We start from the raw sequence: 26877 nt of genomic DNA, 5'->3' as shown, positions 1-26877 counted from the left end.
ATATATATAATGGAGTATTACTCAGCCATCAAAAAGGATGAAATCTTGCCATTTGCAATGACATGGATGGGCCTTGACAGCATTATGCTAAGTGAACAGAGTCAGTCAAAGAAAGACAAATACTGTGATGATCTCACTTATATGTGGGACCCAAACCACAAAACAAACGAACAAAACAAAACCCAGAGAACAGATTGGTGGTTTCCAGAGGGGAGGAAGATTGGGTGTGGCAAAACAGGTGAAGGGTATTGAGAAGTACAAACTTTCAGTTATAAAATAAATTATTCACGGGGATGTGATGTGAAGCATAGGGAATATAGTGAATAATACTGTAAGAACTTCGTAAGGTGACAGATGGTGACCGGACTCCTTGGGTGTCCATTTTGCGATGTATACAAGTGTCAAACCACTCGAATACTTTGAATTGACATAGTAGGTCAATTGGATCTCAATAAAAGATAATCAGATACATGGGGAAAATTTTTCAAAAGAAGTACAAAGTGAGAATTTCAAATCCTGATTCCAAAACTTGCTATAAAGCTAAGTAATCATGGCAGCATGGTCCTGGCATAAGGATGGACATATGGAAGAAAACTGAGATCCCAGGAATAAACTCTAGCATTTATGGTCAGAGATTTTTAACCAAAGTGTCAAGAAAATTCAGTGGGAGAGGAACAGTTTCTTCAACAAATGGTACTGGGGCAACTGCTTCACACTATACAAAAAAATTAACTCGAAAAGGATTCCAAGCCTACATGTGAGATCTAAAAGTATACAACTCTTAAGACACAGGAATAAATCTTCATGATGTTGGGTCAAGCGATTATTTCTGAGGCTTGACGCAAAAAGTACAAGTGATATAAGAAGAAAATCAACAAATAAAATTTTCAAATCAGTAAGAGATGAAATGCTTTTTGCACTTTAAGACACTCCATCAAGAAAGAGAGAAGACAGCTCGCCACTTGGGAGAAAAATATCCCTCAAGGAGCATATATATTCAAAATATAGTTTTTAATAAAACCCCTACAACTAATAATAAAAAGGCAACCTGGTTCTTAAAATAGATCATAGAATTGGAATAGACAAAAAAAGAAAAGTCCTAACAGATTTGGTAACTGATGTTCATTAATGACCCTGAAAATAACAGTGGCGTAGAAGGATGGGAGTAGAAATAAATCTATTTTAGAGGGATTCATAGAACATGGGAGGTGCTGTTACTGCATTTATTTAGTAACGCATATAAAATGGTTACTACTGTATGAGCTCTTTTAAGTATTTTTTAAAACTTAGACCATTTAATCTAGCTTCATAAGTATCATTATCATCCCAACTAAGGAAACTGAGGCACAGAGTAGTCAAGCACTTGTGCAGGGTACAAGGTATTAAATATAAAATTTTAACAACTGTTTATACATTTGAATAATACATACCGTGTCTTACTAGTTAGTAAGACTAATACGGAATTTTGCACTCTTGGGATTAGATGAAAATTGAACTTTGATCCAATGTTAACATTGGAAATTGCCCCATTTTCAGAGTAGTTATGAAAATGTCACATAAGCAGGTATCGAAAGGAGGGAAAAATAAAATGTACAGCTCTGTTGACTTATTTTCAAAGCCTCGTTGACACTGTCTGTCCTCACCCTTATTTTTACCTGGTGAAATGTTGTGGTGCTTTCTCTCTGTGGAGTATCCTTTGCCCAGTTCCCCGTTTCTCTGTTAGGAGAGAACCCACGGCCTCAGTCGAAGTTCACCTTGTGTTTTGTAGGTTCCTCTTCTCTGTGAAAGACTTCAAGGGTTGGTGAGTGCAACCTTGCTCCCGTCTCCCCAAGGCAGGATGCAACCTGCAACAAATCACGAAGGAGACTGGACCCATTAACAGGGCTGTAGCCACTTAAGTATATTAACTGTTTCAAGTTGTGGAATACCACGCATCCCCTATAACAAATATTGTGCTAACTAGTTACAACTAGTACGTATTTCCTGCCCGCAATAGCCCTGCAAGCCAAGTCCTATTAAGCCCATCTTCCAAGTGAGGAAATTGAGGTTCAAGGACATTAACATCTACACCCTAGTCAACGTGATGCCCCCCCTTGCTCGCCAGCCAGCCAACCTTCGTAAAGTTACTGTTCATATCAGTAGTCGGCAGTATCTGTAGGATTATTTGAGCAAACGTGAGTTCTTTATTGATTTTGTGATTGGCTAGGCTTTAAAAACATGGGCGAGACTAGTGAGACAAGACAGCAAAGGTCTGTAGCATATTTTGTAGTTGGGGGAACAGAATGCTCTCAAGGAGTGTCACCTGCAGGTTGGTATGCTATGGAATATTGGTGGGAAGACCCATGAGCTAACACACTAGCGTTAACGGCTGTTAGAAATCTGTCTGCTGCTGGACTTAGGTTGGTTAATATTTGTAAAATGAGCAGAACTAAATATTATTTTGAGCTGTTTCAATTAAATTCCACTAAATTTCGTTTCTTAAAATGGGGCCTCAGAAAAGGTGACTCACAAAAGATGTCCACCTGTCCTGGATGCCAGCAGTGAAAGAATAAAAGGGTTGAAGTGAGTGCAATCATTCGCGTCAAAGAGAACACTGTGTGCCTGGTTTCCATGGAGTCCGCCACCAGGATTTCGGCCTGAGGCCTTTGCCTTTCTGCAGGACGCCGATGGAAAATACGGGCATCCCGCCCTTTCCTTTGTACTTGGACCATTAACCACTGTCGGTTTATGCAACATTGAAAGGAAGTTGCGCAGAGTAGGGTGGTTTCCCTCCGTGGTGGTTGTTGCTGTTGACGCTGTTGTTGTTTATAGACAGATCGTAGGAACTTGTTGAAGAGATGTATTTAACAATTTTATCCAATTAAGGACCTTTTTTTGTTTTTTTTTTTTAATGAAAAGCTCTGGGAAAGCCAATTTGTTAGACATTAAGTGGTTCACAAGATGTAAGTTTCTTCCCAATGCAACCAGCCATCTGGACACTTTGGATCTTGCACCGCAGGAAGAAACCAAGGCACGGCTGAGGACTCATTAAAGAGAGTCCAGGTCTTTAGACATAAGCCGGACATATGCACCGAACAGAAAGCCACCCATAGGCCACCCTCGTCTCCCCTTTACAGGAATGCTCTGATGCAGTGGTGGAGTTCGAAAAATTGCAGAGATGACATCATAACTTCCAGGAAGATCCACAGATTTTTGTAAGTGGTTCAATTGCTTTTGCTGCCCCTGGAGCATGGGACTCCAAACGTCTCTGAACTATCATTATTCACCCCCCCCCGCCCCCCCGATTCAATGTCATCATGTCCACCAAGAAGACAAAGGGTCTCCGGGATAGTAGTGATGAGTCCATTAATTCCAGACGTCTCCTAAAAGATCTGGCAATGTGGCCAAAGACTGGACAATGTTTAGGGGCAGTTAGCTCCAGTAAGGCATTCCCTCTTTAAGTCTTTGGTGACAAAGATTTGGAATCACATACTGAATATATTCTAACATCCTCCCTAATCCCTGAAATTTCAAGACCGGAAATTCTAATAATGTCATTGAAGTCTCCATGACTACTTTTAAGGTCGTGCTGCTCACTTTTGTGCAAAAAGCTATCTGATACTTTAAAGTCTGTTTTTATAATTTGGGAATAATCCATGCATTGAATAATTAGCAGACCGTTAATCATACCATTATGATCAATTAAACACTTGTATGTATCACATACAGTTGGGGATCTCGTTTTTAGCCCATTTTTTAAAAAGATAAAAGTTTGGTCATCTCACTCATGGTGACCCCACTGTGGTGGTCACATAACAGTGGTCACAAGTCTTTTGAAAACTTGTTCTCAGAATTTCCATCCCCTCTAAAGCAGTGCAATGTAGGCTTCCCAGTATTCCCCTACTCTCTGATGTCACCAAAGTGTTTGCAATCAACAGTAGAGCTGAAAATAAAACACTTGTTAACCATTTGCACTCCAGAAAAGGAACAGTTACTGAAGCCTCTGACTGTCGGCCACTGCTGTCACTAGCATTGACATAGAGCTGTCCCTGCTCTCATGACAAGGTCAAGAATTTAAAAATGCACTAGGGTGTGGTTACTATCGTGGTAATTATCATTATTATTTTCATATTTTTTTTTAATTTTTTTTTCCAACGTTTTTTATTTATTTTTGGGACAGAGAGAGACAGAGCATGAACGGGGGAGGGGCAGAGAGAGAGAGGGAGACACAGAATCGGAAACAGGCTCCAGGCTCCGAGCCATCAGCCCAGAGCCTGACGCGGGGCTCGAACTCACGGACCGCGAGATCGTGACCTGGCTGAAGTCGGACGCTTAACCGACTGCGCCACCCAGGCGCCCCTATTATTTTCATATTTAAGAGCAATGTTACATATATTTTCTCATTTCATCTCTGCCATTAGTTCAGAGATGGACAATATTATTCACACTTTATAGAGGAAACATCAGTCTTGGAGAGAGGTAATAATTTACCCAAGACCACTTGGCCAACAAGTTCTAGAGCTGAGAGTGGCTTATTCTTACCACCATCGCCACGACTTTTAGGAAGAACGATAGCTCCCTTACAAGAATAAAAGTGTTGTTCATTGCTTCGTTCTGCCTAGCCAACCTTCTCTGGCTGCAAAAATTCTGACTACACAGCTGACCACTGTTCGCTGATTGGCGATCTCATGCTCTGTGAGTCAGAGCTCCATCACTCGAGAACCTTGAAAGTGTTTCGGAAACTTAAGGAAGGATTATAAAAATAAAAAGTAGCTTTTACAATACAGATAGCTAATACAAAAGTAACTTTGCCAACCCATACATGAGTGTAAATGGACTAATGTAGACAGAAAAGATTTTCAGAGTAGATGCTCTGCGTTCTCTCCCATGAATGCAATTCTTATTTAAAGGTAAGCGTGACTAGGGGCGCCTGGGTGGCGCAGTCGGTTAAGCGTCCGACTTCAGCCAGGTCACGATCTCGCGGTCCGTGAGTTCGAGCCCCGCGTCAGGCTCTGGGCTGATGGCTCGGAGCCTGGAGCCTGTTTCCGATTCTGTGTCTCCCTCTCTCTCTGCCCCTCCCCCGTTCGTGCTCTGTCTCTCTCTGTCCCAAAAATAAATTAAAAATGTTGAAAAAAAAAATAAAATAAAATAAAATAAAGGTAAGCGTGACTTCATTACCATGCTTCCGGCGGAACCATTAAAGGCCTTGTTTCTCCCAGGGCTAGACTCAGCTCTCAATATCACGCTGGACTTCTCAGGGGAAAAACGTATATGAAATATCTTGGCTTAGGAAGAAAGTTAATGTTGCAAATCAAAAACTTTTTTTTCATTTTTTTTTAAAGTAGGCCTCACACCCAGCATGGAGCCCGACGCAGAGGCCCGTGCAGGGCTTGAACTCACGACTCTGAGATCACGACCTGCGCGGAGATCAAGAGTTGGACGCTTAACTTACTGAGCCACCCAGGTGCCCCGTGACTTTTTTTTTTTTTCTTAATTTGACTTGCCAAAGTCATGGTTTTCACTTAGTAATTTTCACTGCATACATGCACAACAGAGATACATTTCCAACCAAACTTCCCTCCTGCTCACTAATTTTAAGATGTTCTTAGATAAACGGATTTTTTAATGCTTTACGATTTTAGTTAAATTCACCGCTCAGAACACATCAAAATTGTTTCCTAATTGAGCTTGCAAACATTTTATCCGGTTTACCCCTTCTTCTCATCTTTATTGTCTTACAGATGTTTTCCACTTTATCATGTAGTGACTTGCTCCCCATCCGAATTAAGTCTATTCCGTTCACCACGACATTGTTACTATCCCCCAGTAAAAAACCAGGATACGCTGAGTCCTCCCCCCTTCTTCAGAAGTGAAAGCTCTAGGTCCCAGAAAATCTTTGTTGATAAGGACCGTCAGAAAGGCGAGTGACAGCGTAGCATCCGTGGTCAATTCTCTCTACCTAGAATGTGTTCCACGAAACATCGACTTCATGAGGTTGCAGGCCGGTTGCTCTGGTTTTGTATAGTATTTGAAAACTGATAAAACATCGCAATCCAGAAAGCGAAACTTCAAATTAAAAAAGAAAAAATTGCTGCAAGAATACTAATGTTCTGGGAAGATCCCATATAAACGTGGATGAAAGGTATCTCTCTTCTCATAGATCTTGAACCAGGAGAAGTACGGCCTTCTATTTCTCAGTGGCCGGTGAGGTGCCTCTCCAGGTACAAATGTGGAGTAAATACGGAGCCAGGAAGGCAAAAGTGAAATACATGATCGCAGTTGGCCGAACTGTCTCCCCGGCAGGATGCTTCAGTGGAGAGAACTGAAGTGGACGTTTCTGACCAGAGAGCTATGAGGCTGGTGAAATCTGATCGTGTCTCCTGTCCCTTCTGTTTCATGAAATTCTCAGGCTTCCTGCGTTTCACACAACCAACAGACCATGAAATAACCTGCAGCCATTTGGGAGAGTTTCTGCACCCTGAGGGAGGGACCCAGCCCCGTTCACAATCCCTCTCTCGTGTCCGAGGGGGCATGGCAGTGGGGCGTCACTGAGAAAGTGTTTCGCAGGAGAACGAGAGAAGCTTCTGTCCGACACACCACTCTGGGCTAAGGCCACCTACGTGGAGGGGCTCTTCCCCGTCAGCTGTGTCCCTCACCTCAGAAGAGAGCCTTTTCTGGCCACACAGGAACCCACCAAATTTCCATATGTAGCGAAGGCTCTGCCAGATGGACTTGATCTTCTGTTTCACCAGGGACTGGTGGGCGTCAGGGGCAGACACAGACTGACGGAGATTTCAGGACGAGGGCCCCGCCGAAGTTCGTGACTGTAGGCTTTTAGCCATGGGGATATTTAGCCCCGTTCTTCTTTCTCGATAAAATATTAGGCTCAGTTTAAAGCTATCCAGAACTTAAGGACAAAGAAATCCCAGCTGGAGAATGGTCTGATTAACTTTAATTGCCGGTCACCTAGCACTCAGTCCTTCATCACATACTTATGGGATCCTACTATGTACCAGGCAGTAGTCTAGGCCCCGAGGATTCTGTGCTACCCAGGTCACAAATCACTGCTTTTCTGGAGTCCATGTGATAGTGGGAGAGAGGGCCAATAAACGAACAAACCAGTAAAAGTGTAATCTCTACGAAGAATATGGGGCAGGGTAGTGGGCTTACGGAGTGACCGTGGCAGGGGATGAGAGGAAAGGGCCACTGGAAGCGGCCAGGGAAGACTCTTGTGTGCCGGCGACCCAGGGCCAGCGTCTGGTGAGTAAGAAGACTGAGGCCACGGGAGGACCACAGGTGCAGTTCCAAGTGGATGACTCAAAGATCCTGAAACCGGGCCCAGTAAATACCATGGTGGTGACCATCTGCTCCATAAAATAGCCCATCAGATATGCTACCAAGTTAAAATACACGTATATACCATCCTGGGAAGTTTTAATTTTAAAATCCACCGAGGACACACAAACTGCCTGAATCCAAGGTACACCAAAACCTTCTCCCAAATGGCCCCTTTCTTTCTGTTGGATTTCCACAATATAATATACAAAGACTGTCTCTTAGCGGCTTCCAAGGAACCCATCGGCTGCTCCAGGAAGAACGCCTTGTGTTGGCCTGCCTGAGGACAAGGGGAAGGCTATGGTTTCTTCCTCTTGGGCCATTGGACACACCCAGGTTCTTTTACATTCTTGAGCTTCTGCACACTCTCCAACCGACCTACACCCCTAAAATCCACCTCTGCTTGGCCAGGATAAATGTTGTTGAACGTCTGTCAACATCAAGGGCGTCCAGACATAACGATTCGTTACCCTTCTAATTTAGGGGGGCTTGCAAAGTTGAACACATTTGGAAGGGGAAAAAGATCACACCAACACTCTAAATGGACTCCAAGTTAATTTTTCAAATGAAAAAATGTCATTAAGTTTTTAAAGTATTTAATTTGGAAGCTTTTTAAATTTCTAATTGTGGCGGATCATTCAGACTCCATTGTTTGCAAGCACACGTAACTACAGTGCCAATGAGCTGACTGAGCGCTGTGTACTAAACAGAAGAGGGTGGCCCTGATAAGCCCTTAAAATCTCATGGTGCTAACATGTGCAAACGTTAATCTACATCACGGTAAAATGTCCTGGATAAAATCATCCTTACACTCGATATTTTCGGTTGCTTTTCGTGAAGGATACATTTTGAGAAGTAGCATAGACTAAGCATCAAAGGATGAAAGGTTGGGGGGAAAAAAAAACTTCTATTTTTACTCAAAGGCAGAGTAAAGGAAATAGATGTGACACAGATAAAGAAAGGAGCTCTGAGGAAACTGTGCGATACAGTTATTTCCTCCCTCTTCCCATACGAGTATATTTTCATCTTCCAGCATCAGGCACATAAATTTCCAAAGCTTCCAATGCTTCAATCCCTGGAGCATCGTAAGTCCTTGGTAAATATTTATAAAATCAGTGGAAGGGGGGAAGCAAGAAAGACCCTCCATAAACAGTGCCTGTGTTTGAAATTGTATAGAGAGATGATCGGGATCCAGTAACACCTCTTACCCCAGTGGGTCTCAAATAAATGGAGAAGAAGACACATGCCTTAGCTATGGTGCCAGAATGAGATAGGAACCTGGGACTCCCCGGGGACCTCTCTTCCACAGTGTAGACCCTTCTGAGCCAGCCACCAAGATGATTGCTGTCTGTCTCTCCTTACTGAGTCAAGAGAGCAAGGACTGACCGAGGTAAGGCGAGAGCTGTTTCTATATAGCACACTCAAGGCCAGGTCCCTAATTTCCAACTTACAGGGAAGGCAGCAAAAAAAAATTGAGCCCGTGCAGGGGCCAGAAAGGAAGAAGGACTGCCCACTGGGAGGCCAGACCTCCTAACAGGAAGCAGAGAATGTCATTGTCTCAATATATCACCCATCAATTGGGTGGAATAATCCTTACTCACGAGGGAAGGATTTTGTAAAGAGTAGAAAATGCAAAAGTGGCCTCATGGACACAATGGGACCAGAGATACAGGTCTTCATAGTACCAGCTACATTTAAATCAGGATTTCAATCACGATTTCAAACAAGGTGGGAGTGGAGGGAGGAAAGAGTATTTCTAATTTTAAGCTCAACAGCCTGAATGGTTCATCAACAAATGGATAAACAAACCGTGGTACATCTATACAATGGAATACGATTCAACAGTAAAAACAAATAACTTAAATAACTATGGCACATGCAACCCTGTGAAGGGCACTCCAAAGCATCACACTAGGTGAAAGAATCCAGACACAAAAGGCTTCGAATTATATGATTCCATTTATAAGACATTCACTAAAAGGCGAGACTATCGGCACAGACACCAATCAGTAATTGTCAGGATTTGAAAGGAGCAGGAGAAGACAGAGTCTAATGGGACACAGGGAACATTTCGGGCTGATAGAAATATTCTACATCTCAGTTGTGGTGGTGTTGACACAACTATATACATTTGTCAAATTTTATCAATGTGTTCACCCCGAAAGAGTAAATTTAGAAAGGACAGTCTTTTCAACAAATGGTACAAAGAAATGAATCTGGATACAGACCCAACACCCTACCCCAAAAAAATGAATTCAAAATGGATTATGAACCTAAATGTAAAATGCAAGACTATAAAATTTGTAGAAGATAAAAACGGAGAAAATATAGATGCTCTTGGGTTTGAGCATGTCGTTTTAGGTGCAACACTGAAGGCACGATCCGTGAAAGAATTAATTGATAAAGTTGGAGTCTGTTAAAATTAAAAGCTTCTGTTCTGTGGAAGAATATAAAAAACTAAATTCGTGAATGAATGAATGAATGAATGAATCTCACTCTTTAAAAAATAAGTCTTGGGGCACCTAGTGGCTCAGTTGGTTAAGCCTCCGATTTCGGCTCAGATCATGATCTCACGGGTTTGTGAGTTCGAGCCCCGCGTCAGGCTCTGTGCTAACAACTCAGAGCCTGGAGCCTGCCTCGAGTTCTGTGTCTCCCTCTCTCTCTGCCCCTCCCTTACTCTTACTCTGTCTCTCTCTCTCAAAAAAAAAAAAAAAAAAAAAAAAAAAAAAAAAAGCAGGGACGCCTGGGTGGCTCAGTCGGTTAAGCCTCCGACTTCAGCTCATGTCATGATCTTACGGTTCGTGGGTTCGAGCCCCTTGTTGGGCTCTGTGCTGACAGCTCAGAGCCTGGAACCTGCTTCAGATTCTGTGTCTCCCTCTTTCTCTGCTCCTGCCCTGCTCGCACTCTCTCTCTCAAAAGTAAATAAATGCTAAAAAATAAGTCTTGAGTGTCAGAGACGACATTGTTCACACCAACCAAATCATCTCTGAGACGAAAGGGAATTTTTTGAGTTGCAGGAAGAGTACAGGTCCCCCTCAGCTGAGACACGGGTCGGTCAGGAGGCCAGCAGAGACAAGCAGAGTCTCTCGCTTACGGTGGAAGTGAGTTGACAAAGGCAACGAGGAAACAAACATCACCAACTGTGTCTCGATTGTTAGATAAAGGAGACTGATCATCAGGAGACTGATGACGAATTCAGGGAAAAAGAATGTGTGTTTTAGGAGTAGTAGTAATATGACATAGACCTGGAGGATTTTGAGGTGGATTTGCAACAACATAAATGGTATTCCCAATTTATATTCTGTAATTTTAACTGTTCTATTCTCACTCTGGAATTTGTCCGCTAAATCATAGATCGATTCCTCATTTATCGTTTTCTGCGCAGACTTTTTGTATATATCCTTTCAAAATTCCCTGGTCCTTCTGCAAACAGTCTCAGTAAGCAGCCATACGGTCTGAGTCTATGTGCTTTGAGGACTCTGTTGGTTGTCACAGAATGCAGGTCCTTGTCATTAGAATCCACTTGCAGTGGGAAGTATAGACACATGGTTGGTGTAAAAGGGCAGCCTTTGAAAAGAAATGAATCTGGAAACGTAAAGAGAGCAGAGATTTGGCCACTGTAAAGAAATTAACTTTGTTTACAAACACTTGGAAACTTTGTGGAATTTCGAAAGAAAGATGCGATTTGGCTGGTGGTCTGTCCTGTGGGCGATTTAGAGAGAACAGTTGTTTATTCTCAAAAGTCGGAATATTCACAGAGAATCCTCCCTAGTGGAATAATGTTCACAGATGGGCCAGAATCGATGCCATTAAGGGATCATGTTCACTGTGTTATTTCCAGATGAATAGGGCAGGGTGAATGGCTACACGTTTCAAGAAACCTCAGGCAAAGCAGGTTAGAGGAAGCGCAGGGAATTAAAAAGGAATCAGAAACAATGTATTCACATTTGAGACTAGATTGTTTCCAGCGGTTTCAGGTGCTGTCTGGGTAAGTGGCATGCCGGGTCTGGGATCCCCAGCGGGCTCACCACAGGGCGAGGTCACTCCAGGGCTCCCAGCGCTGGCACGGGCTGCAGTCTCCTTGTTACTTTCCTTAAGCTTATTTTAAATTAAAATCATGGACTGATCGGTGCTTGTTCTTGAGACTTCAAAGCAAGTTTTTTAAACTTCACGGGTCACACATGGTCTCTGTTATAGGAGCGCCTGGGTGTCTCAGTTGGTTAAGCGTCAGCTTCGGCTCATGTCATGATTTCACGGTTCATGAGTTCGAGGCCCGCGTCTGGCTCTGTGCTGACAGCTCGGAGCCTGGAGCCTGCTTCGGATTCTGTGTCTCCCTCTCTCTCTGCCCCTCCCCCACTTATGCTTTGTGTGTGTGTCTCTCTCTCAAAAAAATGAATAAACATTAAAAAAAATTTTTTTAATGGTGTCTGTTACATACTTCTTTTTTTCAATTTATTTATTTGTTTGTTTAACTGCCCTTTTAAAACTCTACGACCTAGGGGCGCCTGGGTGGCTCAGTCAGTTGAGCGTCCGACTTCGGCTCAGGTCACTATCTCGCGGTATGTGAGTTGGAGCCCCGCGTCGGGCTCGGTGCTGACTGCTCAAAGCCTGGAGCCTGTTTCAGATTCTGTGCCTCCCTCTCTCTCTGACCCTCCCCCGTTCATGCTCTATCTCTCTCTGTCTCAAAAATAAATAAACGTTAAAAAAAAAAAAACTTTATAAAATAAAATAAAATAAAACTCTACGACCTATTCTTAGCCCTCAGGCTACACAAAACAGGTTGCAGGCCACTGTTGAAACTACGCCAACCCCTGCTTAAAATCATTATATTTTAATGGAGATATAACTTAGGGCATCTCACTGAGTGCATTTGCAGAGGTATTACACTTTTGGGGGTCAATGAAACCCCAGTGGTTTAGGTTGTGGGTCTTTGACCATGTGATCGATCCAGACATGGGACTTCCCTGTCTCTACAAGGGAAGCACATTTTCAGAAGCTCTGAAACAACTGATAAGGACAAAGTGAAGTGAGGAAAAGCAGCATGATCCAAATAGAACAGGCCTGGATGGCTGTTTCGAAGCGCGTTTAGATTCATATACGAACAGCATTTGGAGTGTATTTTCCCAGGAATGAACACACAGGTGGTTGTCAAGGACTCCCTAAACACGCAAATGTACTGGTACATCGGGAAGCTTCTATCTGCAATGCTGGAGAGCCGGGGTCAAGAGGGGGAGACTAGCACACTCCCCGCGGCCTTCCCAACCCCCCAAACAAGGGAAAGGAACAAATTCACACAACAGTTACCATTGGAAGGAACAGAGCAGCCAATGCAAGGCTCACTGTGTTCTTCCCTAAGTCAAAGAACCGATTCCAGCCTATGGAAGAAGGAAACTCAGCAAATGGTGAAGAAGGCTACAGAAAAGTGAATATATCCAGGTAATTTCACCTCAACAGGTGTCCGACTCATTATAATAGAGAAAAATATCCTATCAGAAGACTCCATGCATAACATGTAAATAGAGTTGTAATGGTAACTGTTTATTGGGTGCTCACCATAAGGCAGTCACTGTTCTACACAATCAGTGTGATTCTTAACCCCACTCTGCAGATGAGGAGACAGGGAGAAAGACAACTTGTTAAGCCTAAATGGAAAATGGTCAAGACGCTATTTGAGCCCTAACCATTGTTCTTACTACCCACAAAAGCCGCATGGCTGGATAGGATTTTGAGTAGTTGGAGGCATATATTTTTATCCAAAAGTGTTAACAATGTGATTGGTAGCTTGGCCATGATTGAATTCATTTGGATAATTTATAGGAGGAAAGAGATACTTGTTAATTACAAAGACTTTTTCTTTTTTCTTTTTTTTTTTTTTTTTTTTTTTTTGGCCTGTGAATCTCAAAATACCTTTCCTTGTCATCTAATGGTAACTCCACAAGGCTATCTCTCTCTTTTTTTTAATGTTTATTTATTTTTGAGAAAGCGCAAGCAGGGGAGGGGCAGAGAGAAGGGGATAGAGGATCAGAAGTAGGCTCTGCGCTGACACCCGTGGACCAGATGTGGGGCTGGAACTCATGAACTAACTGTGAGATCATGACCTAAGTGGAAGTTGGACGCTGAACCGACTGAGCCAGCCGGGTGCCCCCATAATGCTATCTAAGGGTAGCTTTTAAGAGAATTCATCAAGGGGCGCCCGGGTGGCTCAGTGGTTAAGCCTCCAACTTCAACTCAGGTCATGATCTCACGGTTTGTGGGTTCAAGCCCCATGTCGGGCTCTGTTCTGACAGTTCAGAGCCTGGAGCCTGCTTCAGATTCTGTGTCTCCCTCTCTCTCTGCCCCTCCCCTGCTTGCATTCTCTCTGTCTCAAAAAATAAGCACTAAAAAGATTTTTTTAATAATAAAAGAAATCATCCAAATAAATCGGATTTCTTAAGATTAATAAAATTTAAGCAACAGAAGTAGGAGTATAGTTGCTTTAACCCATCAGCATGTTAAAAACGCTGAAATGATTGCAACTGCAAAACCAGCCTAAAATATTGAGGAAACTTAAAATCCTAAGAGGAGAAACACAACCTTACACAGTGCAAAGAGTTTAGCGATCAGGTTGAAAGACGATTTCCGAAAACTTACTCTTTCTCCTTGTGGCAACATTTAATATAGTTACATTGAGAGCTTCAGGTGTTTTTATACAGTTTTTCAGAAATGTCAGTTATGTTTTTTACCACCTATGCTGACATGCACTGGCGATAAAGATCACTATGGCTTAAAAAGATGACATTTAGCACTTTATGCTAAAGATCACACCACGGTAGAATGCACGTCGAAATGGCTTACTTTTCTTAAACATTTGATTGAGTTTCTTCACCCTACGTGACAGTCCTCCGTGTCAGCTTTATAGGAAAAATGTCTATATTTCTGCAATCACCCTGCTTTCTACAGTAAGAGTCATCAGAAGATTTACAGGGAAAACCCAAGGCCAATATTTCAAATGCTAAAGACCTATCCAGGGACACTGGATGGTTCACGTACAGGGATATTAAGACAGAAAGTCAGATTTTGAAAGACGGGTGATTTGATGAAAGATGGGAAAGGGAAAGAAAAGACACCGCGCATTTGAGAAGGGCTGAGCTCGCGTTGGCCTCAGGATAAAACTGTAGAAAATTAGTTCAAGATCAGGGAAGAGGAAGGTGGGGCAAGGCTGCCTCCATAAAAGAGTAAGCAATCGGGTCTGTATCCCATGGGGAACCACGTACCTCTGGAAGTGGAGGCCTCAGGAGCTCAGGCACCAGACGTAAATGGCCTGGCTTTGAATCTCAGGTCTATGCCAGCCCATGTAGTACCAAGTGGACAAGTTCCTTAATCTGCCTTAATGTCCTCGTTTTTACTACAGGCATCAGTGTATGTCTCTTCGATTATATACTAAATAAGATAATTCAGGCAAATCTTCTAGAACAAGACCTGTTGTGTGATAACAGCCAGTGAGTGACTGAGTCGGCTCCAATTTGTAAAGAACAAGCAACCATTTTCTTTTTTATTATTATTATTATTTTTAATGTTTATTTATTTTTGAGAGAGAAAGGGAGACAGAATCCGGAGCAGGCTCCAGGCTCCAGGCTCTGAGCTGTCAGCACAGCGCCCAGTGCAGGGCTTGAACTCGCGAACCGTGAGATCGTGACCTGAGCCGAAGCCGGACGCCCAACCGACTGAGCCACCCAGGCGCCCCCACCCTGTTATTTGAGTCTGTGATTAACAAAAGGCTCTTGCGGCACACGCAAGGCAGAGCCCAGGCTGATGGGGCAGGTGTTGTGCTGTGATCGAGAACCCTCGACTCTTCCAGACGGGCCCCAGCCCAGCACCCCTTGCGATCACAGGGGCAGGCGGACGCCGGGTCAGAACCTCTGCAGTGTGGCTGTGATGTCGCCTCCTCTCAGAGCCCGTACATCCTGGCAGCAGAGTGTGTGACCAATGCCTGAATACGTTCTGAGACCCTTGGGGCAGGACTAGCCCTCACTCTGGTTCCCAGAACTAGCCCGGGAGCAACCCCCCGGGGCAAACTTTGCAAGGCTTGTTGCACGACTGAACGTGAACGATTGTGTGAACGCAAGGAGCCACACCCAGCGAGCGTCCGGGGTGCTGGCGGGCTGAGGAACACCCTTTGCTGACACCTGTCCTTAGGACCCTCGTGTCTGAGGTTCAGGAAGCTGTGAGGCCCCCCCTGGGTAGCCTGCAAAGATCCATGGCATTTCCAGAATCCACGGCCTGGGAGGGCCGGGGAGACCGCTGAAGAGCTGACACCCACAGGCAGCGCATGTCTTTACCGACGGCAGTCCTCGGGTTGGAAGGTCCGGAGGACCCGGGAGCTCCTAGCACGGGGGGCCAGCCTCAGAGGGCAACAGAGCCCCGGCCCGGCTGGGGATCATTTTCCTCTGCACGCGTGAGGCCCTGTCAGGAGTGTGTGGAAGGGGATTTTAATCAACGTTCAGCAAGAACAACTCTGGAAGATGCGGGCGTCTTATTGTCTGCCACAGTACGGAACTTTTGCTGTCTCTTTGTACTGCCAGGCTTGAGAGAATTTAGAGCGAGCTATTTTGGGCACTGTGATTACACTGATAGAGCCACCCCTTTCGTGAAATTAACTGCGACAGGTTGCACGGATTTGTGCTCAGGGGTCTGCAGCGCTGGTCTCCCTTGAACTCTGGACCGTGGGGAAGCCTTGTTCTGTTTCTGGGTTCAGGAAATCCGGCACGATGTCCAAGGCCCCAAAGTAACCAATATGGCCTGCCTTAATCTGTCCCCACCTCCACGTGTCGTGAAAAAGATATGACAGCAGCCAATCGCAAAATCCCCTGGGCCGCAGAATCTCCAAACATCAGAAAACACAAATGGAAATCCGTGCGTGCTGTCAAATGCAACATTTTTTTAAAAAAAAAAACTGTAAATGCTGTGACAGACTTAGTCTCAGCAACATGTAGCAGTGGAATTTCTAATTCAGTGGTTGCCAAACGCCAGCCCAGTGCCTAGTACCTGCCAGACGACATTAAGAATCACTCCGGGCATTTCTTGTATACAAACAAGCAAAGGAACCAAAAAGCTGTGGATTCCCCCTCCAGACAGTCTGGTGCATGAAGTCCGCGGGGAGCCCCAGGGGTCTGCATCTTAAACAACCGGCCCAGCTCATTCTGATGTAGGATGACGTTTGGGAATAATATCTTGATCACGAGCACACGGGGAAGAAAACTCTTCCTTGAGCTGTCTTGCAAACTCTTTTTAAAAATGTATTCAGAGGCAGGAGATGTGATGCGAAAGGAATTTAAAAATCTCTTTATGTGCAGGCCCTGACCACCTGACCGTGGATACCACCGAGGGAAACCAAAAGAACCTCTTCATGTGTTAAAACAAAACCGAAAACGCCATGCGATCGGAAACCAGATGAATTGGGGCAAAGAATGTGACTTCTTAGCATTTCCTTCCTTTTTGCATTGGAAATGGAAAGGACAGCTTGGAACTTAACAGCAAGTGGACAGCGCCTTAAGTATCAAAAAGCCCAAACCACAAGCTCAAGCGCGAAGTGAGAGTTGGGATAAACAGACAACAGGCAGGGTACGTAGGTCAGGAGAAGTGTGGCTCACGACCCCCAGCTGTCCGCCCCGTAGCCAACCACAACCAGGACTTGCCCAATGACGGCTAGCTTCCTTCATTTTTGTTCCTTCTTGCAACTCAGGATCAACCAGAAACAGCCCAGTGTGCACCCCAAACCAATCGCGTAGCATGCCAGCTTCTAGTCAGCCCCCTGCGGCCTCCCCAGGTCAAAAGCCCCCAATCAGGGCAAACCCAGAGCTTCTTTTTTTCCACCGTAAAGCTTCCCCACTCCACTGCCTGGTGCTAAAGGCAAGCCAGGCGGCCGGCTGGCTCCCTCGCTAGAGCGGGCCCTGAATAAACAGCCTCCGCTTTTCTCCTTTGGATGATCTTCGCCTATGCCCACGCCATCATCAAAGCAATATAAAATAACAAGCCCCAAACCACTCCTGCTGTTGTTCGTACCACAAAACTCAAGTCAAAGGGCGGGGCGGGGTGGGGGGCGGTGGTGAGAAATTTTTAAGTTAGGCAATCTGCTGAAATTGTAAACGTCTGTGAAACATTCAGATGGCTGTGTCAGGCTTAAAGCTGACTTCTCCACGACCACCAGTTTCATTGCTAAAATTAAGGACGCCAGTCATCATCGATTCTGACAGCGAGATTGGCAGTAAAATAAATTAGCGAGTCATAAAAATCAGGACAATGGGGAGATGGGTAGTAAAATAACTTAGAAAGTTTTGCGGAAATTAATAAAAGGGAACCTCATTTCAGAGGGAGTGGGGAGGCCGGCAGGGGGCGCTCTAACACCCTCCCACTCTTGGTCAACTGCAGACCCAACAAGAAGATGTACCTCCCATGACCACACTATCGGGTAGGAGGAAGAAAGTTTTCCCCCCAGCCAGTGACAGACTGTCAACTCAGTACCAAAAAACCATTGTCCTTCAAACTCCCCGGTTATTCCAATGGACTTTTTTGTTTATAACAGCCTTCCTCACCACCCCCCCCCCACCCCTTTCCTCTATAAAAGAACATTCTCCTTTGTTCTGCTGACTTGCCGATGGCCCCTGCCAATGGTTTTGCTATAACTCGCTTGTCCCGAATTGGAATTCTCTGCTATTTCCAAACAAACACATTTTTGCTGGTAAAATAACTGCCAGTTCTACTTTTAAGGTTAACAGTTTACCAAAAAGGACACTTTATGAGCTTCTCCTGAGTCTTCTTTTCTCAATAGAGGATCCAGTGTAACAATCACTAACATGTGCATAATTTCAAGGAGCTGGATGGCGTGTTCACGGATTCCATGTTAGCCAGATACCTCGGGGAAGACACCGCTGGAGTTTCGTCAACCAATTTTAAAGTTGCCGAATATTCTGAGGAAATCCTTGCATGTTCTCAGTGCGCTCTGACCCACGACTTCTGGGCTTGTCACTTCCCCACACGTTTGCAGCCTCCTGAGGCTTTCTGAGGAACGAGTCCCTTTCCATTAACTGTGACACTTGGCTAAGCAAGACACTGCTCAAATCTCTTTCCTGAGAATCTTCCTGGGCGAAAACAGAGTCACAACCACTGTTGGAAAAAAAAGAAAAGATGGATTTCCTAGAATATTTCAGGTTTCTTAGCCTTCCTATTAATTTCCATTATTCCTAAACACATATAGTTTGGAATAAGGAGGCAATGATTTTCTTGTGCCTGGGTTGGCCCCGTCATCGTGCTCAAGGATACTAAGGTAAAGAAGATGAAAAGTCCTGCTCTCAAGGAATTCATTGTCAAGTGTCAAGAAATAGACTAATACCACAAGAACATTTTGGAGCTATTAGTTCCTGACATCTCCCTTCATTTGCTTTCTCTCCTGCCTCTCCTTTCAAGCAGCAGATCAGAATCTCTATCCCCTAAATTTTGGTGGGGAGGAAGATCGAAGTTCCTCAAGAATCTATCCTTTTTGGATGTTGGTAGGTAAGATGCCCCCCGTTCACTTTCAATTATTCATTTATTTATCCATACTAATTTTTTAAAAGAGAATATAAATTCGGTGATTCAAAACAACCGAATGGCACGAACGGACATTCCTACCCTCATTTCCCATTCTCTGCATTCCTGTCTCTGTCCTACCACTGGCAACCATTTAAAACATTTTAATAAATCTCTTGTCTATCCAACATAGGCAAATTCACAGAGACAGAAGTTAGATTAGAGGTTACTGGGAGCCGGGGAAGGGCGGGGAAGGGAGATATTGTTTAATGGCGTGAAATTAAATAAAGGAAATCTCATTTAAAATGGAGTTGGGAGGGGCGCCTGGGTGGCTCAGTCGGTTGAGCCTTTGACTTCAGCTCAGGTCATGATCTCACGGTTCGTGAGTTAGAGCCCTGAGTAGGACTCTGTGCTGACAGCTCAGAGCCTGCTTCAGATTCTATGTCTCCCTCTCTCTCTCTCTCTATCCCTCCCCTACTCACGCTTTGTCTCTTTCTCTCTCTCAAAAATAAATAAACGTTAAAAACTTAAAAAAAAAAAAAACAATAAAATAAAATGGAGTTGGGAGGGGCAGCTGGGGGCCTCAGTCCGTTCAGTGTCCAACTCTTGATTTTGGCTCAGGTCATGATCCCAGGGTCATGGGATCAAGTCCTGGGTAGGGCTCTGTGCTGAGAGCATGGAGCCTGCTTGAGATTCTCTCTCCCTTTGCCCCTCTCCCCCACTCTCTCTCTAATAAATAAATAAATAATCAATGTCGTTAAAAAAATAAAAAATAAAAATAAAAAATTTTGAAATGGAGTCAGGAGGCCAGAAGGGGGAACTCTCATATGCTTGTCCCTCCCAGACTCCCACAGGAAGAAGCCTACTTTACTACCTCAGAAGGAGGAAAGGAGAATTTCTCCCGACCTAGCAACAAGCTCAGCCAATAAAAAAAATACCACAACTCAGCCAATGAGAAACCATCACTACCCTGAACTCTCATTTTCCTCCAATGGAAAATGGCAATGGAAGAGCAGCCCCTCCCATCTTCCTTGTCTTTTCTATAAAGTAATCTTCCTTTCCTTTGATATCTCAACTTTCTTATGGTTTTCCATAGCTTACGTGTCCTGAATTGTAATCTCTGCTACTCCTAGAGAAACCCATTTTGCCAGTAAAATAACTGGCTTTTACTTTTTTTCAAAAAAAGTTTGTAATGTTTTATTTATTTTTGAGAGAGAGACAGAGTACGAGTAGGAGAGGGGCAGAGAGAGAGGGAGACATAGAATCAGAAGCAGGCTCCAGGCTCCGAGCTGTCAGCACAGAGCCTGACGTGGGGCTCGAACTCGTGAACTGTGAGACCACGACCTGAGCAAAAGTCAGACACTTAACTGAGTGAACCACCCAGGCGCCCCTGGCTGTTTCCCTTTTAAGGTCAACAGGGGGGTACAGAATTTTATTTGCAGTGATGAAAAAGTTCTAGAAGTGGGTAAAGGTGATGGTCGTACAACACTGTGAATGTACTGAATACCATTGCACTATACATCTAGAAATGGTTAACTTGGTAAATTTTATGTTATGCATATTTTACCACAGAAACACATATGAACAGTGTAAAGAATGACTATGAAATCAACATTCAGGCGACCATGATAAAAAGGCCCATAAAAGACCACTGCCAGTGGTCTGGAAGTCCCTCCTCAACCAAGCCCCCACTCTCAGAGATTAGTCTCCCTGACTTTTTGGTAATCATTTCCAGACTTTCATAAACACAACTATATATATTAATGAATTAAGCATTACATATGAAATGTTTGCTGGTTTTCAAAATTGATACAATTGGAATTACGTTTACATATTTGTGCTTCTTGTTGATTTTGCTCATTATGTTTACGAAATTCACCCATGTTATTGATGTATCTGTAGTTCGTCCAGTTTTATTGCTGTTTGATGGCCCAACACATGCTCAGCATTTAGGATGTTCCATGTATATCTGAAGCGAGCGTGTATTTGGCATTTGTTGGATGCAGTGTTTTGTGTTTCTTAGGTCTTTTGTTAATCATGTCCCTTAAACCCTTATCTTTTCAATTACCAAGAGAGTTAGGTGCTAAAGTCTCCCAATGCTACAATATATATGTCTATTTTTACTTGTGCTTATGTTTAGTTTTGTTTCATATAATTTGAGCCTATATTATTGGGGACATATTAATTAATTTTTTTACTGTTTATTTATTTTTTGAGAGAGCACGAGCAGGGGAGGGAGTGAGAGATGGGGACAGAGGATCTGAAATGGACTCTGCGCGGATAGCAGAGAGCACGAAATGGGGCTCAAACTCATGAACCTGTGAGATCAAGACCTGAGCCAAGTCGGATGCTTAACTGACTGAGCCACCCAGGCGCCCTGGGACATATTAATTAAAATTTATAATATCTTCCTGGTGTGTTAAAATTTTTAATCTCACAGATACTTATTTGGAAGTTTTATCGTTTTTTTTTTCTCTCTCTCAGTGGTTACACTAGAAGTTCAAACACACAAACTTAATCTAATACCTCTATCCTCCTTCTAGAAAACACAGGGCTTTAGAATACAGTGCTTCACTCACCCCCTCCCCAACATATAGACTTACATGTTATGTATTGTTTCCAATTTACATCCTATCTCATTTTATCTTTAACTCAGTATCACTATATGCATGTAATCAATGTTATTTTAGATTTGCTGACCTATTGGCCACTTCCTGTGACTGTCGTTCCTCCTTGCGTGTCAGTCCTGCTCTATAGGGTCATGTTTCTTCTGCCTCAAGTACCCGCTTCAGAAGTTCCGTTGGTGAAGGACTAGGGGCCAACTCTCAGAATTTGTGTGTGTATGAGTGTGTGTTGTGTTTGAAAACATGTTTATTTTGGCCTCATCCTAGAACTATATTTCCCCTGGTTCGAGAAGTCTAGATTGCCATTATTTTGCAGAATTCTGAGGATATCCCTCCATTCTCTGATTTGCTTTGTTATTCTTGAGACATCATCCATGAGTTCACCTTCTGTTTCCTTGAAGGTAAACTTTTCTCTCAGGCTCCTTTTTGAATGTTCTGAATGTTTTTCGTAGTAGGAAGTTTTTACTGTTTTTCCTCGATGTCAATTTCTTTTAATGTATTCTGTTTAAGATGTACTGATCTTCTGGAAAGTGAAGTATCTGTGAAGTGGTATCTTTAAACTTTTCTGGAAACTTCTCGACCATTATCGCTTCAAGTATTGCCTCTGTAACATTCTTTGTGTTCTCTTTAGAAATCTGAGTCGACATCTTAGAGCTCATTTTATTCTGAAAGTCTGTTAACCTCTCATTCATACGTATCATCTCTTCGTTCTTCTCCGCTGCATTCCAGAAAATTCCTTCTGGTCTATATACTCCAGTTAACAAATTCTCTTTTCACCTGAGCCCACGTTGCTGTTAAACCCACACACTGAGACTTAAATTTTAGGCATTGCATTTTTTTAAATTCCACAAGTCTTATTTTTTTTTTCAATATGCTAGGTTACTTTTATATTTTCCATTTAGGCAGAAACTCTCAAACCTGTTGCTTATTTTTAAATATAGCACTCTAGATGCTTTTATAATCGGCATCGACAATCCCAGTATCTGAAGGCCTTGCAGTTCTAGGTCTGCCATCTGTTATTAGTTATGAGTCCTCAGTGTTTCTTTATTTTTATATAAATCTCTGGTTTTACTGTGCACCGTCCATTTTCTTTGACAAATTATTTGTGGCGATTCGACACTTCCTGAAAGTGACATTCTCTATGCAGCTTCGGCTTGACCTCAGCGCCACCACCCTTTAAGCCACCAGTCTTCATGTATGTGCCTGCTTGAGCAGTCATAAATTAAAAATACAGCTTTTTACTTCCTAGGAGGGTGTGCACCCTCTGTAAGTGGATTTTTTTGGTTGGCAGTTTCTAAAATTTGCCACCGCTTGGCCCTTCAAGTTCCTGTTTTATCTGCTTTGGGCAGATTTTCACTATATCATGCTTTTATTGGAATTGGAGACTGTATGTTTCCTTCTCTTTGTTAATTTGAGTAAGAACAGAGGGGAAAGATTCTTTTCTCTGCTATCACCATGTTGTTATCGGTAGCAATATGTCTCCTATAAGAGCCAAAATGTGTAAATGAGCTTACACTGGTTGTGCTACAAAAGGAGAAAGGGAAAGAGTTTTTGAGAAGTGACAGGGTAAGGAGGAGAGATTTTCCTCGACCAGAAAGAAAGATCCGTGGACCCCACGCCACGGGATCCCTATGGGGTTTGTCAGCATTGTGTAAGGAGAGACCCCCAAGGAGATGCAAGGAGATGTGTAAGGAGAGACCCCCCAGGAGAGGGCCACCCAGCAGCCTAGGAAGGGGGGGACCTGGGACACTCAGGTTTCCAGCCTTGCCCCAAATTCTAGCCCTTCGTGAGTGGCCCAGAAGCAGAGAGAGAACGTTCCTCAGCAGGGACAATGGCAGACAGGGAGAAGTATTTTCTTCCAAACAGAGCGTTAGCTTGCAGGATTCTGTTGCCCCTTGGGTAGGAGAACGTGCCACAATTATGCTTAAGAAGAATTTCTCTACCAGTCAGTGTGATGGAGACTTGAAATCAGACATTCCACTGATGTAGAGAAAATAAAAAGCGTCCCGTCTGTCACACTTCTGCGCTTGTAAACTAGGACACATGCCTACCATGAAAATAATTACCATCAGAGAGGAAGGACAAAGTCATATGGGCACAGAGGATGGGATGATTTAATGCTGACTGATGCTGAGAACTTCAAGCTTGGGCTGAGAAAATGAGTAGGAGTCTTGCAGGCAAGGAGGGAAGTTACCTTTCAAGCAAACAAAACAACAGAGGTAAAAGGCCCAGAGAATGGTGAATCTGCAAGGTTTCAATCAGTCGATAGGGCTGAGCTTGCAAATGTTAATGTTGACTTTATACTCATTTGTTTACACATTTGTAAACTCGGTCATCAGCTTAACTGGTATTCAGCCGTCTCTGCCACAGAGGCCGGGAGAAAGCCCAGGGAACTGACGTTCCACTCCTAGGACTTCAGACTCCTTGTGGTAGAGAGTCAAGATTAATTTCTGAACTTGAGAGTCTTTGCTTACTATACTTTATTCCCACTGCTTGAGGGAATTACAATGAACCTCCTTTTTAAAAACACCATCACGAAGGGGGCCCTACTTTGCTGTGCTTCTCTGTTTCTAGTAGTTTAAAATGCAACAATTCAAAAGTATTATCAGTGCTGATAACTGTGAAATAAATCTAACCCTGGTGGGCTTTCTGGAAAGCCTCTCTCCCTATTAAAGAACAATTAACTTAGCTCTCCAAGATACCGTATTACCTAGAGTCACAAAGAAGTTGCATTCTCCTTTGATATAACAGACGCATCACTTAAATATTCACCTGAGTCAGCTCGACGAGCTTATATGAAAACACATTAGGGGCGCCTGGGTGGCTCAGTCGGTTAAACGTCCGACTTCAGCTCAGGTCACGATCTCGCGGTCCGTGAGTTTGAGCCCCGCATCGGGCTCTGGGCTGATGGTTCAGAGCCTGGAGCCTGCTTCCGATTCTGTGTCTCCCTCTCTCTCTACCCCTCCCCCGTTCATGCTCTGTCTCTCTCTGTCTCAAAAATAAATAAAACGTTAAAAAAAAAATTTAAAAAAAAAAGAAAACACATCAGACCCCGAAGGCCACCCACATCATCATGGAGCCATTATTAGAGTTTGCTGCTTAAAATATAAGATTTATCCCATCAGATAGAAGTGTTCTTCACTCCCTCCTGACTTTATCCAAGAAACAGGAAAACGTGAGAAAATGCCAGGATCGTGCTAGACAATTGTGGTGCCCCATGAAATGAGCCACACTCTGGTTTTGGCCTCTGTTTTTGTACTTCTTTTCCGTTCTCCAACCTTTCCAAGAAATACACATGGCAGGCTTCTGGATTAGGGGCTTACATCATTCTCGCCACAGGCAACAGACACTTCTTTCCACAAAACCTTTAAGAATCTATTTGCCTTCTTTGTGCTAGGTACTCTGGTAATTTTTTGCCTTTTCAGCAAACTCAGAAATAAATATGGTTTCTCTCCCTTTTTCCCAGTTTTCAGGATGTACCCATTAGGTAAAGGGGTTAGACTGAGGGAGCCGGGCGTCTGGACCATGTCCGGGAGAATGGACACCTATGAGAGGTAAACAAGAGTCGACACAAAATGGATCAAATCCGTATTCACACCACCTCCGCTCTCTGGAGAAGGTTGTAAATAGGCAGCTGGATAGAATTGGGACACATCCCAGCTCCCACCTGTGTGGTGGGGGCAAAGAGGCAGGATCACGTTCAGTATTACAATATATTGTCATAGGAAAGTTTGTAAAAAGAGAGGAGTCGGATGTGATTATCTGTAAGTACTTACTCCGTGCAAATATGAGCTGAATCAAGTATCGTGTAACATTCTGATCACTTAAAAGGTGTATTGGAATTTCAGGCGGGGATGATTCATGCATTTAATAGACACGGACCACTTACTATGAGTCAGGCAGCGTGCCAAGAACTAAATATACAGAGGAGCACAGAATGATCTCTACCTCCAGTGAGCTTGCAATTTAGCAAGGAGCGGTACTGATCTACGTTGAATTATGCATTATTCCCTCAGTTCCCCACTATGACAGAAGCCCCTCTGAGGGCAGGGAAAATGACTGAGCTGTTTGCCCGTTTATCCCCAGTGCCTGACTGTGTCTGGCACAAACGAGCGCTTAACGACTCTGCTTAATCAATGAGTGTGTTTATTCACCATCTGCCTGGTGCTGCGCACAAGGGCAATAGTGTTAGGAAGGGACTACAGGTGGTTCATCACACTTTCCCGTCAGCCTGCGGAACCTATCAACTATTCTTACCCCTAAGATGGCCTGTCGACCACGTTAGGGGGGCAAAAAAAAAACCCTGCTTGTAACTTCAAATCACCAAAGCTCTATTCCTGATGTATTTTCAAACTTTGATGTAAAACGTACCATTTCTAAGGACTAGATTAGTTCTTAGTCACAGGTTGGTAAAAAGTAAACGACGACAAAAACGGCTTCTATTTACTGAAACAGTATTTACTGATCACTATATACCAGGACCACTGAGGGTTTATAAGATGATTTTAGGTAGCATATAGACTAACCTAAAATTTCTGTTAGATATAAATTCATTTTAACGTGGTTTTTAAAAATTTTTTTTTAATGTTTATTTATTTTTGAGACAGAGAGAGACAGAGCATGAACGGGGGAGGGCCAGAGAGAGAGAGAGGGAGACACAGAATCGGAAGCAGGCTCCAGGCTCCGAGCCGTCAGCCCAGAGCCTGACGCGGGGCTCGAACTCACGGACCGCGAGATTGTGACCTGAGATGAAGTCGGACGCTTAACCGACTGTGCCACCCAGGCGCCCCTAACGTGTTTTAGGAAAAAGCGTGACAATGTCAATGATTTCATGGCCATTATGAACATAGTTTAGACCGGGGCTAAGTTCTCCCCAACGCCAAGCAACCTGATTTAAAAAGAGGTTAAAGGAGAACCAAGTGACATGTGTAATGGTACAGGTGGCACCTGCAGATGACAAGAACACGAAGGTGGTGCGAGATCTGTTTGGGAGCATCTGTGTGATCTCACGGATACCTAAACACGTGTGGAGGAAGGCCAGTTGGAACAGGGCCGCCATGTGTATGGGGGGGGGGGAGCTGTGGAGTAAAGACCGCTGGGTTCAAATTCTGCCGTCCTATTTATTGCATTCTCTGAGCTCAGGCAAACCTCTCTAAGTCTCAGCTCCCTCGTCTGCAAAATGCAATTAATACTATCCACTTCACCTTGGCAGAATCTAGATTCCAACACAGGTCCCTTTGATATCGACGCCAGGCCATAGCCTCTCCTACACTGGCAGATGGGTTTTATCTCCTGTGACAATCGGAAGGGTTAAAAGAAGCTGTCTGTGCCACTGAGTTCACAAGTATTTGAGGCTAACTGAGGAAAGCGACACATGGGTAGAAGACATCCACCT

The sequence above is a fragment of the Neofelis nebulosa genome, chromosome 14 (genome assembly GCF_028018385.1).
Source record: "Neofelis nebulosa isolate mNeoNeb1 chromosome 14, mNeoNeb1.pri, whole genome shotgun sequence".
Classification (NCBI taxonomy): Eukaryota; Metazoa; Chordata; class Mammalia; order Carnivora; family Felidae; genus Neofelis; species Neofelis nebulosa.
The sequence above is the reverse complement of the archived record's forward strand: the minus strand, read 5'-3'. Positions refer to the sequence as shown.